Raw genomic sequence first — 17,033 nt, 5'->3', positions numbered from 1 at the left:
GTGATAAAACCTGGGAATTCAAAAACTTTGGACAAAAATTACTGCCCTCAATAGGAATAGCTCATTCTAGTGGAAAAGACAGATGCAATGAAAATAAAGGGGGAAAAGTGTATAATATTAAGTGTGTACAGGTAACTATGGGAATAAGTCAATGGGAAGTCAGGGACAGCTTCAGTGGGAAAGTTTCTTTAAAAATGTGTTTGAGTTTTCTAGCTAAAGTGGGTTGAGTCTAAGCAGAGGCTCCACTCTCCACACTCTTCCATGACTAATCTCCAGGCCCATCACTTCCACTGTTTCCTCCTAGCCGACATTCCTCCTGCCTAGATGACCACAGTTGCTTCCCAGCTGCCCTCCTTGATTGCATAAGACCAACCTTCAGACTTTTCTATTCTAATGTATTTCCCTGCATAACATATGCCATAGGATCCCCACTCCTTTCAACATAAAATCTAAACTTCTTAACATGGCTTACATGGCCGTTTCAGAGTCCAGCCCATACCTGGCTCTCCAGTTTTATTTACTGCATTTTCCCAGTAAGTTAACTGTGAGAATTGGAAATTACTCAGTTGAGATGATCTACTAGATTCGTGCAAGATAATTACTTAGATTTTCCTACAGTTTCTTGCGTTCTTGCTGCAACATAGCACTTGATACTGTACAGGGTCTGAGAATGCACTTTAAACTTTCAGTGATGATGATGATGGTGCCAGAAATAAATCATATCTCCATTAAAAATAAAGAAGTCAGGATGCTAGGAAGACAGGGAAAATAAAATAGGGCATGGGGAGTAGTGAGAGACGGAGAGCTGAGACATGAATGTGAGTCCTTGAGCTTCAAACCAACATCAAAATGCATGAATGGGAGATAAGTCATAAAAACTCCATATAAGTATGGAAATCCTAAATCGAAAGGAATTTGGGTCTTTCTAATGCAACAAGAGGCAGCCTCAGTAAGGTAGAAAGTTATGTGGAAAAAAAGAGCAGCTCCTTACTTCCACCCAGCCTCCCTGGAGGCAGATAAGGAACTGGAGAGAAGTTCCAAAACCCCTCCTGAAGGGTGCAGAAGGTATCTGAAAATTATCGATCAAGATACTAAAGCAAGAGGTCATCAGATGCTCCTTTTATCTACCTTATCAACAGACTAGTAGAACATATGGAATAAAAATAAATAATAGGGGGAACAAATGTTAAAATAAATTTAGTTTGAAATGCTAGTGATCAATGAAAGGGAGGGGTAAGGGGTATGGCATGCATAAATTTTTTTTCTGTTTTCGTTTTATTTCTTTTTCTGAATAGATGCAAACGTCCCAAGAAATGATCATGATGATGAATATGCAACTATGTGATGATATTGTGAATTACTGATTATACATGTAGAACGGAATGATCAAAATAGGAATGTTTGCATTTGCTTTGTGTTTTTTGGTATTAAAAAAATAATAATAAAATAAAATTTAAAAAGAGGTCATCAGAACTTGGAGCGATGATGGACAACCCACTGTGTTTTAGAGGATCAACAGGGCCAGCGTGAGCGGATGTGGAAGCCTGGTCAGCAGCAGGTCATGGCTGGGTTCTCCTGCACCATCACCCAGAAAAACAGCCTACAGGTTATGGGAATGATGAGCAGTAAGTGAGAGCCTGAAGGCCAAAGACCAAATAGAAAAAGCCACCCCAACCAGAAGCCAGTGAAGACCAAATGACCCTTCCCTAATCTCAGGGCCACAGGAAACTTCATAGGGATCTTGATCACCTTCAAGGAAAAGAGCAGTAAAAGGGCTTGGATTCTGGATAAAACCACCTGGGCCTACGCCTCAAGTCTGCACTTAGTAATTATGTGATCTTGAACAAATTAATTGCTCTGTGCCTTAATTTTTTTCATTGACAAAATGAGGATAGTAACAGTATCTCAGAGGTTATCCTTAGAACACATACAATAACACCTGGCTCAGAATGAATATACAATTTATGTTGACAATTACTATCAAATACATTATTAGTTTGCATTTCATGATGAAGATCATTTGCATAGATCTGTACAGAATAATCTGTGGACTTTATTACTTACTAATTGTGCAATCCTTTACAAAGTCTTTAAGCCTTACTTTCCTCATCTGTAAAGGACAAAAAAGTAATGTGGGGTGCTGTTTTAGTTTGTTAATGCTGCTGGAAATGCTATATACCAGAAATGGGTTGACTTTTATAAATGGAATTCATTAAATTAGAAGTTTACAGTTTTAGAGCCATAACAATGTCCAAACTAAGGTATCCAGAGAAAGATACCTTGACTCAAGAAAGGGCTGATGATGTTCAGGGTTTCCCTGTCATCTGGGAAGGTACATGGGGGTGTCTGCTAGCTTCCTCTCCTAGCCTCTCATTTCAAACAGCTTCCTCAGTGGTGTTTTCTTTCTACATCTCCAAATGTCTCTGTCTGTGTCAGTTCTCCAGCTTTTTCCACAATGGTTCTCTCTTAAAGGTCTCCAGTAAGTGACACACATCTCCACAGAAACTACTTAACCAAAAAGATCTCACCCAACAATACTGAACTAGGATTAAATAACATGACTTTTCTGGAGTACACAACAGTTTCAAACCAGCACAGATGCCTAGAGCACTGAAGAGTCAGAGAGGCATAAGGCCTCCCATGGTAATGATGATAGTCCACACAGGGCATTTACTAAGTGCCAGGTGATTTACTAGAGCTTATTACAGGCCCTCGAACATCGCACTCTCATACAGCTTCATGAGAGAGGTACTGACACTGTCCCCATCTTCCAGCTGGGAAACAGGTCCAAAGAGGTTAGGAAATATGCTCTAAGTAAGTCAGAAAAGCTGGAACTTGAACCCTATTAGTGTTCCACACTCTGCTATACTTTTACTCTTTGCATTTGTATTTAGATAAATATCAACATCAGTGAATATATTTTCCTTAAAAGATATAGACTTGAATAGAAATTTTTCCAAAGAATATGGACAAATAACCAATAAGCATAAGAAAAGATGCTCAATATCATTAGCCATTAGGGAAATGCAAATCAAAATCACAAGATATCAGTCATGCTTATACAAAAAAAGATGGCTATTTTTTAAAAAGTGGAAAATAACAAATGTGGAGAGGATGCAGAGAAATTGGAATGCTAGTGCATTGTTGATGGGAGTGTAAAATGGTTCAGCCATTGTGGAAAACAATATGGAAGTTCCTCAAAAAGTTAAATATAGAATTATCATATGATTCAGCAATATTACTTCTAGATATATATGCAAAGAAAGTGAAAACTGGGTCTCAAAGAGATATTTGTGCACCAGTTTTCTAGTAATATTGTTCACAATAGCCAAAAGGTGGAAATGAAACAACACAAGGGGCCACCAAAAAATGAATGGATAAAAAATATCTGGTATATAAATAATGGAATATTATACAGCCATAAGAATGAATTTCTTAGACATGATGCCATATGAAAGGACCTTGAAAACACTATGCTCAGTGAAAAAAGCAAGACATACAAGGACAAATATCATACAACATCACATAAAAGCTGTCTAGGCACAAAAGGGCAGATGCTATATGATTTCATTATTATGACTCTGGTAAAGGTAATCTCAGAGGTTACACTGTGGAATGTAGCAGACCTAAAGGTACACAAATGCTGGAGACAGAGGATAGGCTACCCAAAGAGGTTGAATCTAAATGCAAGGGGATGGATAGAAGTGATGGTAACTAATTAGTGGATTTATAAATAACATTGCCATATTGAAGGTGAATATAATTGAAAGGATGTACAGTGCCATGTACCCTACTGATTAAATCTATAATTATAAATAAGTTCTTGCATGAACTAGTTCAATAATTTGATAGTGGACAAAGAGTCAATAGTAGAGGGATATAGGAGGAAAACTAAAATGCATGCTATGGCAAATAGTTCACAGGAGGACATCAACAGTACCACAGCACTACTACAGGCAACTAACTGGGGGGAAGGGACAGGTGATAAGGCATAGTTTTGATTTGATAGTTGGTAATGTGGCTGTTCTAGTTTGCTAGCTGCCAGAATGCAATATACCAGAATACCAGAAATAGAATGGCTTTTAAAAGGGGGGATTTAATAAGTTGCAAGTTTACAAGGCCGGGAAAATGTCCCAATTACAACAAGTCTATAGAAATGTCCAATCTAAGGCATCCAGGGAAAGATACCTTGGTTCAAGAAGGCTGATGAAGTTCAGGGTTTCTTTCTCAAGTGAGAAGGCACATGGTAAACACAGTCAGGTTTTCTCTCTTATCTGGAAAGTTATGTAGCAAACATAGCATCATCTGCTAGCTTTCTCTCCTGGTTTCCTGTTTCATGAAGCTCCCCAGGAGGCGTTTTCCTTCTTCATCTCCAAAGGTCGCTGGCTGGTGAACTCTCTGCTTCTTGTGGTTATGTCATTCTCTGTTCTTTCAGAATCTCCTGCTTTCTTCAAAATGTTTCCTCTTTTACAGGATTCCAGTAAACTAATCAAGACCCACCTATGGGTGGAGACACATCTCCACCTAATCCAGTTTAGCAACCACTCTTGATTGAGTCTCATCTCCAGGGAGATAATCTAATTAAAGTTTCCAACATACAGTACTGAATAGGGATTAGAAGAAACAGCTGCCTTTACAAAATGGGATTAAGATTAAAATATGATTTTTCTAGGGTACAGACATCTTTTCAAACTGGCACAGTGGTATTTGCCAGTTCTCTATCATTATGGACCACTGAAAATTACCTAAAATTGAAAGTTCTGCTGATTGTACAACCAAGCAGGATACTGAGAGATTGGGCACTCAGCAGTGGCCACAGCCAGGTCAGCCTTGGTGAGTGGAAGTCCATATTGCTAGGCCCATGTATAACCCCCATTCCTACCACAAGGCCCACTTTGTTCATGAGCCCATTGGGCAATGGCAGGAGTGGCTGAGGAAAGAGGATGACTTGTATCTACAGGACTGGTCATCTTATCCACTTGATTATTAAAACCTTCCTCTGCTGAAGTCACCCTCTGGTGAGCATTTGCATGGGACACAAATATCCTCATGTTCTTTTCACACTCAGAAAGGCCTGTCCACATACCTCTTCCCCAGAACTCTTTGTCATCAATTTTCCAATCATGCTCTTTCCAAGTCTGGAGAGCTAGGTATGGGCTGGACTCCAAAAGGGCCAGTAAGATCGATGAAAAGAGACTCACTCTTAGACACATCTTGGTGGAAATTTGGAATGCCAGTGACAAAGAGAAAATCATAAAGGCTTCCAAAGAGAGAAAAGAGGTAACCTACAAAGGAGCAAGAATCAGATTGACATCAGGTTTATCACTGGATACACTAGATTTTAGAAACAAATGGAGCAGTATCATGAAAGTACGGCAGGAAAAAAATTTTAAACCTAGAATCCTATACCAAACCAAACTGGCATTCAATTTTGAGGGTAAAACAAAGATATTTTCGGATTTGGGAAGAATTCAGGAAATTTATTTCTTACATACCCTCTTTGAAAGAATTACTGGCAGATATATGATAGCATTCCAACATGACTACAAATACAGACATACAATATCCTTTCCTCCCAACACACACATCCAAAATCAACAGGTAAAACCGGAAAATAAAACAACCTATCTCCACCTAGGAAGTGTAGATGCACAGCTAATAACATACTTGGGGCTAAGGGGAAAGGAAGGTTATAGGTACCATCTAGATGTTGGTAAAGTTAAGGAGTATATTAAGAAATGTAATAAGTAGCCATCATAGGTTGTATACCAGTAGACTTTCCATAGCTACAGAGGGGGAGGGGAAATACATTAGTGTAACCATAGAACAGGAAAAGATTGAGGGAAAGAGATAGAAAAGTGTCGGGGAAAAGATGGCAAGGTAAGTAGAAGCAAATGCAAAAAGCTGAAATTCTATCAAGAGAAGGATATTTCATAAATTATCATGTATCGTGTATTTTGGATCTTTTGGATCTTTGCATTTTTCCCCTGAATATGCTTAATATGCTTATTAAAATTTTCTGTTATGCATCTTCTAAAAAAAAGAAAGCAATGAAGCAAGTCAAGGGTGAGCACAATGAAGGTACCAATAAAAGAAGAAAGTGATGAATAAGAAAATAGATTAATATTAAAATTGATAAACAACCCCAATTCCCTGACCATTCATCCAAACCATTAGCAACAACCCATGAGACAGTATACAAATGCATCTCTGGCCAATTCTCGTTCCAAGCAAAATAAACAACCAGGTGTACTGCTCGAAGTTCTGCCCATTGGGAGAGTTTCCCCTCACCACTGTCCTTTAAGGACATCCCAGAAAGGGGCTGCACTGCTGCAGCTGTCCACTTCCAAGTGGTTCCTGCATATCATGCAGAACCATCTGTAAACCAGGCCCAAGTTTTCTCTTCCTCAGTCAACTGTAAAAGAGCTCCCCAAGAGGCAATAGCTCTGGTCTGGGAGAAGGTAATGTGGCAGGAGTGGGGATCATGGGCATTTGGACCACTTCCTCTTGTAACTTCAGGAAATGTTCAAGCCCTATCTCTTATATACCATTTCCATTTTATGATGGCTAGGAATGTTATAATGCTGGCCTTGCCAGCTGAATACTGTAGTGCTGGTCTTGCCAGCTGAATGCAAACTGTTCCTGTGGTCATTACTGAGAGCTGTTGAGAAAAATCATTTGCCAAATCAATAGCTGCATACCAGGTACCAGACAATGTGTTGATTTGCTCAAGCAATGATACCACATCTGGAACAGCAAGTGCAATTGAAGCTACCACCTGGTTAATTTTACAATAATCCGCTGTCATTCTCAAGTCCCATCTATTTTCTGCACAGACCAAATAGGAGAGTTGAATGGGGAATCACCACCTTTGCATACTTCCAAGTCCTTAAGAGTTGCACTAATCTCTGAAATCCCTCCATGAATGTGGTATTGCTTCTGATTCACTATTTTGCCAGGTAGGGGCAGTCTAATGGCTTCCATGGGGCCTTTCTTACCATAACAGCCCTCACTCCACAAGTCAGAGAACTAATTTGGGGGTTCTAACAGTTGTTGAGTATGTTGATTCCAATTATGCATTTAGAACTGGGGAAATGACCACAGAATGGGTCTGGGGACCCACTGTGAGATGGACCTGAGTTAAAACTCCATCAAAACCTGACCTCCATAAGCCCCTACTCTGACTGTGGACCAGAGTGACATTTTGGGTCTCTTGGAATTAGTATCATTTCTGAGCCATTGTCCAATAGTCCCTGAAATATCTGATCATTTCCTTTTCCCCAATGCACAGTCACCCTGGGAAAAAGCTGTAGGTGTCCTTGGGGAAGGCTGGGGGGAAGGTTAACAGTGTAAATTTGGGGCAGTATTAAAAGATCCTTCCTCAAAGTTGCCTCCCCCATATTCAAGGGGCTCTGGGTCTGCAAACTCTCAGGTCTGGAAATTGATTAAGGGGGCAAGAACCTCTGTTTTTGTAATTCAAGTTAGAATTTTGTTCACTTGACCTAGAATTCTTCTGCTTATACAGCTCAAACAAGAATGTAGTAGACTGCCCATCAATTTCACTTCTAAGTACCCCAAGATCTACTAACCAGAGCCACAAGTCTCTGCAAGTCAGATTTTGACTGCTGCTTTGAGTCTGCTGTCCATTATGGTGGCCACACCCAACTTGTTTATGATGATTAACTAATATCACATGGCTTCTGCCAATCATCCCTGTTCTGTTTAAGGTTTCCAGCTCAGTGACAGCAGTTCCCACAGTAATATCTGACCTACAAAGAAGGGTGACTACAGAGCTCTTCAGGGATGATGGAGCTAGTATCACAACTGTATTTCTCAAGGATCTGGTGAAAAGTATGTCCTCTAAGCATACCTGTGGTGTGTGAGCAAGTCTTCCATGATAAATCCACTCTAACATTCTAATTTCTCTAAGCCTCTGGATCCCCTTATCAACGTTATACCAGGGCAATTCTGGCATTTCGACCCCAGGTAATGTCAGCCACCTTTGGATTCATGTTTCAGCCAACCATCCAAACTGTAATGCCCTTTCTAACCCCTTGAGCTACAACACTGAATGCAGAATCTCTGCTTAGTGGACCCATCAATAAATTTATATTCCTTCCACCATTATCCCTCACCCTTAATATCCATTCCCACATATATTCTCCTGATTTTTGTCTATATAGATTGGAAAAATCATGCAGTTCTTTTGGAGTATAGTATCCCTCCTCTTGGGGTCACACTTTGTACTTCAGCTTTCAAGAACTGTTGGGACTTTAGTCTAGTTGTAGGTCTTAAAGAAAAGAGGGGTGGTAGGGGTGGGTCATGAAAAGAAATAGAAGTGTCTTTCAAGCCCATTACCTCAGGGCATTTTGTTGTAGTTTCATCTGGTAAAACAGGATTAGTTGCTCCAGATAGAGGAGTGAGGGCTGTTTTCCCAGTGGAAGTGGTTACAGGGTAAGCAGACACTGAAGGGTTAAGACTGGATGGAAGACTCCTGGGAAAGCTAGAGGATAGGAAGTTGTTTTCTCAAGGAAGGCTGGAGGTCAGGAAGTTGTTTTCTCAGTGTAGTCCATTACAGGTCTATCTAGCAAAGCCTTAGCAGATTCCAGGGAGTCCATCTCCCCATCACCACCATTATCAAGCCATATATCCTCATAACAAGTTTCAGGATCCCATTCTTTTCCAATCAAAGCCCTTACTTTCACATCAGACTCCCTGTAAGGTTGAGATTTTAGTTTTCATTGTGAATCTGCTACTCACGCAATGAAGCTCTGTGTCTGGTTTTCAGAGATCTCAAGTCTGTGACCCCAGAAAATAAGATTTTTCTTCAGGGCAAATATGGAAACTTTTACATCATTCATGCGGTGCTTAAGTTTCAAATTTGAAGCCTTCAGCTCATCACTTTCCCTCATCACTGTATCCAGCATTTCTAACAACAACCAGTCAACATCATTATAACTCTTAATTCCACCAAACTCTGTAAAGGCTTCAAAAACATTCTCACCCAGAGCCTTGCATCATAAAAGTGTACAATTAGCAGAATCTAATGGTGTTATCTTGAGTATCTCCTTTGCCAACATACCCTATGGATGCCAGTGCCATCTTCATTATTGGAAACATTATTGGAGTCATTAGTGCCTCTGAGTCTAGTCGGAGTAGAAAACCAATTGTAAAAACCCATTTTTAAGTTTCTGTCTCTCAAGAACCACTCCTGGTACCAAACTGTATTAGTGAGGGTTCTCTCGAGAAACAGACCAATAGGAGATATCCATAAACCTGAGATTTATGAAGGTGTCTCACGCAACCATGGGAATGAAAGAGTGAAAAATCTGTAGGGCAGTCTGTATAGCGAGCAACTCCAATGAAGGGTCTGAATGAACTCCACAGGAGAGGCTCGCTGGCTGAAGGAGCAGTGAAAGAACCTCTCCTTCCTTAAAAGCCTTCAGCTGATTTGGATTCTCTCTTGCTGCGAGACATACCTTAGTTGATTGCAGATGTGATCATTCACAGATGCAATCAACTGACTGATGATTTAATACACCAGCTTTCCAGTTTACCAACCAATCATGAAATATCTTTGCAACAACAGTCAGGTCTGTGCTTGCCTAATCAGACAACAGGGCATAATCATTTGGCCAAGTTGACACCAGAACCTAACCATCACACACATAACCTAAATCAACCTCTCTGGATAGCTCATTAAAACAACCAAAATGCCTTGAGTCCAAACAGGAACCAGACCATGTAATTCTGTGTGGCTTAATATAATACCAGGATATATCTCATACTGTGGTGGGCTGCTAATTAAAAAGTATTGGTAGAGTCCCTTGAGAGAGTGAAGGGGTAATTACATATATATATATGGAACTATTAAATTTTCCCATCTGGGAAACCCCATGTACCCTCTCGACCACTGGGGACTCCCATGAAAATATGCCAAGCCTTGGATTTTGAAGCTCACCCTCACAAAACTTATTTCTGTAGGGGAGAAGATAAGACTACCTATAACGAGGCCTAAAAGTTGCTTCAAGGAAGCCTCTTTGTTGCTCAGATGTGGCCTCTCTCTAAGCCCAACTCTGCAAGGAAAATCATTACTCTCCCCAACATGTGGAACAAGCCATTCAGGGGTGACAATCTCCCTGACAATGTGGGATGTAACTCCCAGGGATGAGTCTGGTCCTGGCACAAGGGGATCAACAATGTCTTCTGGACAAAAAGGGGGGAAAATGTGTAATAAAATAAGGCATCAGTGGCCAGAGAAATCAGGTGGAATCAAGAAGCTATTCTGGAGACTACTTTTATGCAAGCTTCAGTTAGATAGTGCTAATTGCCATGGTTGGGTAAACCCAACCAACAACACGCCTGTTGACTCTTCACACCTAGGAGACAAAGGGAAGCACAGCCAGAGCTTCAGATACTCCTTCTGCCTGCAGTGTCTCATATTCATTCTTAAGGGACTGAGAACAATCTTCCAAAATGTCAAAAAGCCATCTCATACCCCACCTCCCACCCCAGCTTCTGCAACACAAGTGCCTGGCACACCAGGGTTTGTGGGGTGCAATCCAGACACTCATCTCACCTACAGCAACTACAGGCTGGGAGGAAACCTGGGTGCCAAAAGCCGGGTCACGGCATCCTTGGGTACTATGATTCCCAACCCCCTGGAGTTACCAGCTAAGCCGCTGGTGCCCTACCTGAGGTACATCAGAAAGGGCTGCTGGTGCCCTACCTGAGGTACATCAGTAAAGGCTTCCGACCCTGATCTAAAGTTGTGGGAAATTGGCAAGATTATTGGTGGTATGTGGTGAGATCTCACTGATGAAGAGAAACAAGAGTATTTAAATGAAAAAGCAGCAGAAAAGATAGAGTACAATGAATCTATGAAGACCGATCATAATTTCCCTGCATGCCTTGTTTATGTAAATGCAAAAAGTTGTGCAGAAGCCACTTTAAAGGGAGAAAGTCGCTAGAGACAGTCTCACATGGAGAAAGGAGAAACTTCATGAGCATTCAGCCTGCTGAAGATCCAGATGATTATGATGATGGCTTTTCAATGGAGCTACAGTCACCGCCTGTTTCCGGAGAGACCACTGCCTCATCATTGAAATCCTTGGTGGGAGTGTGGTGCCAGATGTTCAGTCAGTTGTCACAACAGCCAGAATGCAGGTCCTCAAATGACAGGTCCTGTCCTTAACGGTTCATCTGCGAAACTAGAAGCTGAACCCCTTCAAATAGCGGAGCGACACCAGGGAGAGAAGAGGAAATCCCTGGGAAGCACAGATTTATTTAACAATGACCTTAAAAGGGTACAGTTTGAAGGTAGGAGTGGATATGGAGAAAACTGAAGCTAAAGTGCACAGGCAGAGGAGCAGGCCCCCCGTTCCAGTTTGCTAGCTGCTGGAACGCAATATACCAGAAACAGAACGGCTTTTAAAAAGGGGAATTTAATGAGTTGCTAGTTTACAGTTCTAAGGCCGAGAAATTGTCCCAACTAAAACAAGTCTATGGAAATGTCCAATCAAAGGCATGCAGGGAAAGATACCTTGGTTCAAGAAGGCCGATGAAGTTCAGGGTTTCTCTCTCAAGTGAGAAGGCACATGGCAAACACAGTCAGGGCTTCTCTCTCAGCTGGAAGGGCACATGGCGAATATGGCATCATCTGCTAGCTTCCTCTCCTGGCTTCTGGTTTCATGAAGTTCCCCAGGAGGCGTTTTCCTTCTTCATCTCCAAAGATTGCTGGCTCATGGACTCTCTGCTTCGTGGTGCTGCAGCATTCTCTGCTCTCTCTCAATCTCTTATTCCCCTTTTATAGGACTCCAATAAACCAGTCAAGACCCACCCAAATGGGTGGAGCCATGCCATCACCTAATCCCATTTAACAACCACTCTTGACTATATCACATCATCCAGAGAGATGATCTGATTACAGTTTCAAACATACAGTATTGAATAGGGATTATTTTACCTTTATGAAACGGGATTTATATCAAAACATGGCTTTTCTTAGAGGGCATGCTTCCTTTCAAACCAGCATACCCCCAAAAGGCAGGAGCAAAGGGAGTGTTCTCGTTTGCTAGCTGCCAGAATGCAACACACCAGAGACGGATTGGCTTTCTATAAAGGGATTTATTTAGTTAACGTATAGTTCTTCGGAGGAAAGGCAGCTAACTTTCAACTGAGGTTCTTTCTTACACAGAAAGGCACAGGGTGATCTCTGCTGGCCTTCTCTCCAGGCCTCCGGGTTCCAACAACTTTCCCCGGGTTGATTCCTTTCTGTACCTCCAAAGGCCTGGGCTGAGCTGTGAGTGCTGAGATGAGGTGTGCCGAGCTGCTTGAGCTGTGCTATGTTGAGCACTCTCATTTAAGCACCAGCCAATTAAATCAAACATCATTCATTGCAGCACTCATGCCTCCTAGCTGACTGCAGATGTCATCAGCAACAGATGATCTTCACATGCCATTGGCTTATGTCCACAGCAATAGAACTAGGCACCTTCACCTGGCCCAGCTGACACCTGTATCTAACTAGCACAAAGAGAAAGAGGCAGCAGAAGCTGAATGCAGCAGTCAGAGGAGTATTGTTCCTGAGCAGCTAATAAACTTTAAGAAGATTACAGCATTCCAACAGAGACCAAGAAGACACAGCCTGAAGAAACCACAGAAGGCAGACAGAATGGTGAAGAAGGCACATCTACTGAGGGCAAGGAGAGCGAGCAGGGGCGAGCTGACAGTATAAGCAGAGAAAGGAACCAGAGATAGCAACACTGGCTCAGAGAGCAGCAGTGCAACAGTGGAGGAGCCACCAACAGATCCCATATCAGAAGAGGTGAAGAAAGAATAAATGTTGCCTTGCTTTATGTGTTCTGAATGCTTTTTTAGATGAAATTATGGTTTGCTTTTTTTTTAAGAGTTTTAAAAAAAGAACACCTAGGGCTTGAACTGAGACTCGATGAAGGTTTCATGCACTAGGTTTGCCTTCCTTTAACCTATAATTGCAGGAAGGTGCCTAGGTCAGATAAATACTGAAACTCAAAAGGAACCAGTCTCTCCAGGATTATCAGTTAATTACATCCTCCTATCCTTTAGTGTGGACAACCCTTCTCAACATGAGAAAGTCAGAACGGGCTTTGCCCAAAGATCCCTATAGATTGGGAGAAGGATTAAAGGAGGAGGAGGAAATGGGATTTAACGAACAAGTATGACTGCTGAATCACTATATTAATATTCCTTCTAGCCTCCGGGGTTTTGGAGCAGCTAGAAGGAAATATCTGAGATGGTGGAATGGTAGCGCATGACACACTCTGGGACTGCTTCCGTAGCTACTTGTTGAAGTGTGCTTTGAAAGTTATTGATGTTTTCTTTCTTTGCTTTGTATAGATATTTTACAATTTTTAAAAAAGGATATTTAGGAATAGCCAATCTGCAGAAAGAAAGTGGATTAGAGGTTACCAGGGAATGAGGGGGAAGTGGGGAAGGGGTGGGTTTTTTTTTTTTTTTGGAGGGGAGATATATATTTTTGGTGGGTATGGAGCATTAATTTTTAAATATAAATTTAAAAATTACCAGATGAAAATATATTTTATTATAGTAAAAAATAAAAATCCTCTGAATCTAAACTATGTGTATTACTTCTACTCGAAATAGTAAATACACGATGCTTGGAAATAGCTTAAAAAAAAAAAACCACTACTTCTAACATTTTCCAAAGCTGTTTATATAGAAAAAGATCTTCACTCATATGATAAGTAATGAATTGAAGCATGGAGATTGAACAGTATTGAGAAAATTTTTAACATCTTAGAATCTTCCACAAAAAATATTATTTTTTTCTGTCACAAATTCCCATGGGTATGGTTCTTATGTTTTGCTGAATAAAGAATATCACCATGACAAACAGCCAAAATGAGAATGTGGCCAATATATTAAATATTCTAAAAGAAATTATAGCTCAAAAATGAGGTCACATCTGGAGATGTTAGGATGAACGAGTTAACTTAAAACTCCCACCCTTGCCTCTGTGATATAAAGTCCACAGTGGCTGCTTTTAGAATAGTTGGCTTACAGAGAAAATTTTTTTAAATTCATGTGTTCATAATTTTTTTTCTGGGAATTCAGGTTTTGAAAGCTTTTCATGCACGGTGTAGAGCTAAAGTCATCCTTTTCCAATTTTGTACCCTTTCAATAAACTTTGGTCTTACTGTTGGGGTTCTAATTATTTCAGTCACGAGTAAGGATTTGCTTTCTAAAATCAAGGACTACAGCATGGGTGTTGATAGAAAAAAAGTCATATAAAAAATTAGAAAACTTCAGAATTTAAAGTGAAAGAGATTTTGATTTGAGTTTCTTGTTATATAGTAGCTACTGCCCCCCTGAGGTGAAAAGTGTTAGTGCCTTCAGGCTACATTAACCTGATCAAGATTTAAATCCTTAGCATTTTTTTAACATGTTAGTAAATGTTTTCCTCTTTATTCTTATTATACCATTCTTTATTTTCTTCCTTTTGTCATTATCTCCTTTATTCATGGAAGGCTTAAAACTTAAAAAAAAAAAGTGAGTTAAATTGCTCACTCAATGCAGGACCTAGTTCACTAATTCTACAATAAGACAGTGAAAATAACACAGAGAAATATAATGGCATATCTCCCAACAGAATTAAAGAGCACGGAATAATTTGTTTTTCTACCTAAGTTTTGTTTCACAACCCTTCTTTAACTTAATAGTAAAGAAGACTTGTCTAGAAGTAAAACTGTAATATCTTGTTAAATCAATTTAAAAATTGGGGCAAATATACTCTAATGTATACACTACCAAACACATGGAAAACCTTCCATTGATTATTTGAAATAAAATTATAATTTTGTTATCAGGGAATATTTTGGGAGAATAAATGCTTAACTACTATATGACTCCCTCCCTTCAGCTATTTTTTAGGTTAGTTCTATTTTGAGCTTTCTGGAATCATCAGCAACTGATATTTTTTAGCACAAGGCACTACTCTACAAACCATTTTTATATCTAGTTTATCAGTCCGTATGTAACCCACATACTATTACACATAAAATGATTGAATGGTAATATTCTTAAACTATTTTTTAGCTATAACTGTCAAGAAAAACTTATTGATGTTACACACGGTGTCACAGAGTTGTGCAAGGGCATGTCCATTTTCAGCTCAGATTCCAAGCAAGGAGAGACTCTCTTCACCAAAACACCCTTTGCATGGCTACAGCACCAAAGAATTCCCACCATGGAAGAAACCCAGCAGGCAGAGAATACACATGAGAGTCTGGTTTAGGGAAGCAGAAAGCTGCAGCATTGAGTCACCATTTCATTAACAAGATAAGCAAACAGACGGCCTTGTCGAGCATTTTGGAGGCAAGCCTCCTTTAGAATTAGTTGCTGATTTGTCCCTTAAGCTTTACTCTGTGCTCTCATATTTCACTTTGTAAGTGAACTCTGTAACTAGGAATAAGGTCCTGTAGTAAGAACTATATATCTTAAAGCAAGATAGTGTGGGCAAGACTGCAATGGGTAGGACTCAGGGAAATCTCCAGATCAGAGTGAAGAATACTCAGGGAACAAAACTATTCCTAAATCATACTAATTGGGAAGTATCCTTGAGAGAAGAACCAGACAATGACAGCAGAATTCTTGTCTGGTGCCTTTAATACACGTTCTATAATAAACAAGTAACTTGGGCTAACTTGGCTTGGACTAACATGTCAAGATAACTCAGCTAGCAGAGTCCAAAATGAGTTGTGAGATAGACCACCATATGGAAATGGAAATGAGATGATGCATGTTCCCCACTTAGTCAGCGGACCTGGCCACTGTTCGTTAGGACTGTCTATGACTGTTCTAGTTTGCTAGCTGCCGGAATGCAAAACACCGGAGACAGATTGGCTTTTAATAAAAGGGGATTTATTTTGTTAGTTCTTCAGAGGAAAGGCAGCTAACTTTCCACTGAGGTTCTTTCTTACGTGGGAAGGCACAGGATGGTCTCTGCTGGCCTTCTCTCCAGGCCCCTGGGTTCCAACAACTTTCCCCGGGGTGACTTCTTTCTGCATCTCCAAAGGCCTGGGCTAAGCTGCAAGTGCTGAAATGAGGAATGCCCAGCTGCTTAGGCTGTGCTACATTGCGTTCTCTCATTTAAGCACCAGTCAATTAAGTCAAACGTCACTCATTGCAGCAGACACACCTCCTAGCAGACTGCAGATGTAATTAGCAACAGATGAGGTTCACATACCGTTGGCTATGTCTGCAGCAACAAGACTAGGTACGCTCACCTGGCCAAGTTGACAACTGAATCTAACTACCACAACGACTTAAGGAGATCTTTAAGTCTAATATAGGAGTGACTCCCAAATTATCAGCATGTTAGAATCTTTACCACATGGTGGGGGCAGGAGACTCTGCTCTGAGCAAGTGTAAAGGGATAGTGGGAGGCAAAAACACAGTAACTGTCAAAGTTGTATCCCGTGACTCCTGCTCAATCAAAGCACTAGTTTCAAAGGCATGGAGTCAACCACACACAATCACAACACTCATTGACATCAAGGCCTTCTGTTGTCTTCAGAAAAGCAGTAAGTTAGGATTCTACTGCATTTTGTTAGGAAGGCATTTAGAGCAGGTGAACCTTATCTGTCCTGAGTGGAAAAAAGTAAAACAGCACATCTCCTGGAGCTCTGCACTTTCCCTGATGAGTTTTCTGAGTATTGAATCCCCATTCTTTGCAGTACAGTCAAGTGAAAACATCAAGTTCATTATGATCTTTTTGGGGAGTAAATTTAACTCATCTCAAATAATAGGGATTTATTATAAGGATGTATTTGGCACGGGAGAAAGGAATTTCATAGAATCCCAGAAATAGGCATGCTTCAAGATGCAAGGCAAACTAGGAATCATCCCCCAGCAGGAGTTTATGACCCTTCACCCTAATAATGTTTGACAGTCAACACATTTCTTCCACTATTTGCTTGTTTTCTGTTTATCATCTTTCCTCTCATTGCAGAATGGCTGGGGCTCTCTGTATT

At 40.5% G+C, this 17,033-nt stretch overlaps 1 pseudogene; it reads left to right on the top strand.

The window, feature by feature from the left end:
- The first annotated feature begins 1,534 nt into the window (after window positions 1-1,534).
- Window positions 1,535-12,841, top strand: LOC143655252 (SWI/SNF-related matrix-associated actin-dependent regulator of chromatin subfamily E member 1 pseudogene; annotated as a pseudogene).
- The last annotated feature ends 4,192 nt before the right edge of the window (window positions 12,842-17,033 follow it).

This window comes from Tamandua tetradactyla, chromosome 14, assembly GCF_023851605.1.
Source record: "Tamandua tetradactyla isolate mTamTet1 chromosome 14, mTamTet1.pri, whole genome shotgun sequence".
Lineage (NCBI taxonomy): Eukaryota > Metazoa > Chordata > Mammalia > Pilosa > Myrmecophagidae > Tamandua > Tamandua tetradactyla.
This window is presented reverse-complemented; position numbering and strand designations above follow the sequence as displayed.